The following is a 2,111-nucleotide window of genomic DNA, read 5'->3' as shown; positions in this document are numbered from 1 at the left end:
TGGATCGGAAACAATCGAGCCGCTTTACCCCGAACGAGGAAGCTGAGGTGCAAAGAGTCCATAGTGGGACTCTGAACCTGTGAGTTGACTGAGGGACAGGAGGAGAAGAATGCTGAGAGGAAAGAAAAGGCATAGCATACAAGTGGTCAGCCAATAGGGATATTGATCACGAGAAAAGGTGAGGCACTGATGGAGGGAACCGATCTGAGGTGACAGATGACACGAGGAAACTTGGAAGAACTTGGTGTAAGAAGGCCAGCAGTGATAAACCATAACATGATGCCAGGCTGGTGAATAGCCAGCTGAGGGATACGCAGCTAGAGTGAGACCGGGCAGGAGGATGCAGGACAGCTTGGTGGTTAATGTGATGGCAGGGCTAGGCAGGTGAGCATGATCAGCTGAGGGGCTACTGGGATGGCGCGGAGCCGGGCAGGTGAATGAGGGCCAGCCATGGGGATACGGGGCGGCGCGGAGCCGGGCTGGAGGGTACGGGTCAGCTTGTGGGGATGCAGAATAGCCTGAAGAAAGGCTGAACAATAGGTGCGGGCTGGAGAGGCGCCTCGCTGGACAGACAGAGGGAACAGCTGGGACATGGGCCAGCTGAGGCGGGGCGCAGCGGGCCTGGGGGGTACGGGACAGCAGAATAGCCTGGAGAAAGGCTGAATGACAGGTGCGGGCTGGAGAGGCGCCTCGCTGGACAGACAGAGGGAACAGCTGGGACATGGGCCAGCTGAGGCGGCGCGGAGCCAGCCTGAGGGTACGGGACAGCAGAATAGCCTGGAGAAAGGCTGAATGACAGGTGCGGGCTGGAGAGGCGCCTCGCTGGACAGACAGAGGGAACAGCTGGGACATGGGCCAGCTGAGGNCAGATCTCTGACACCAGAGCTGCGCTACTGTTAAGCTATGAGGCTTGTTGAGCTTCGTCAGGCTTCAGAAGCTAAAGCCCGAACCGTAACCTCCCCCGTTAATCTCTGACACCAACAACTTGAAAATAGGATAAATACATTGTCCGTTAGAATGTTTAGATACTTAAATAGCACATTTTACAAGAACAATGTCCGAGAATATTGCCTACTAGCATAAGCTAACGTTAATGTTAGCCACAAAGTTTAAGTAAAACTCACCTTCGTGTCAGTGAATGTATAACGAGGCGAACATCTTAAAACCTTTCTCCAGCTGACTTGTTGGGGCTTCGGATCGATGTACAAACCTTGGCCAAGCACTGCAAGCACCTAGTGTAAATGATATTTGTATTGGATCGGAAACAATCGAGCCGCTCCACCGTGAACGCGGAAGCTGAGGTGCAAAGAGTCCATAGTGGGACTCTGAACCTGTGAGTTGACTTGAGGGACAGGAGGAGGAGAATGCTGAGAGGAAAGAAAAGGCATAGCATACAAGTGGTCAGCCAATAGGGATGTTGATCACGAGAAAAGGTGAGGCACTGATGGAAGGAACCGATCTGAGGTGACAGATGACACGAGGAAACTTGGAAGAACTTGGTGGAAGAAGGCCAGCAGTGATAAACCATAACATGATGCCAGGCTGGTGAATAGAGCCAGCTGAGGGATACGCAGCTAGAGTGAGACCGGGCAGGAGGATGCAGGACAGCTTGGTGGTTAATATGATGGCGGGGCCAGGCAGGTGAGCATGATCAGCTGAGGGGCTACTGGGATGGCGCGGAGCCGGGCAGGTGAATGAGGGCCAGCCGTGGGGATACGGGGCGGCACGGAGCCGGGCTGGAGGGTACGGGTCAGCTTGTGGGGATGCAGAATAGCCTGGAGGAAGGCTGAATGACAGGTGCGGGCTGGAGAGGCGCCTCGCTGGATAGACAGAGAGAACAGCTGGGACATGGGCCAGCTGAGGCGGCGCGGAGCCAGCCTGGGGGTACGGGTCAGCTTGAGGGGGTTACTGTGATGGCGTGGAGCCAGGCTGGAGGATGAAGGCCAAGTGGGGGCTTACAGTCTGGAATGAAACCTGAAATTAAGGGTGTAAAGGACAAAGGGGAAAGATATGCGAAACATTTACAAGATAACATTCACTTGCATGAGGTTGACCAACCACCACCAGAGAATTGCGCAGTGCTCGTCTGGCACTGGATGTTAGCGTAAGGC

This window comes from Poecilia latipinna, unplaced genomic scaffold (assembly GCF_001443285.1).
Source record: "Poecilia latipinna isolate Pla-1442-1.1 unplaced genomic scaffold, P_latipinna-1.0 Scaffold1679, whole genome shotgun sequence".
Classification (NCBI taxonomy): Eukaryota; Metazoa; Chordata; class Actinopteri; order Cyprinodontiformes; family Poeciliidae; genus Poecilia; species Poecilia latipinna.
The sequence above is the reverse complement of the archived record's forward strand: the minus strand, read 5'-3'. Positions refer to the sequence as shown.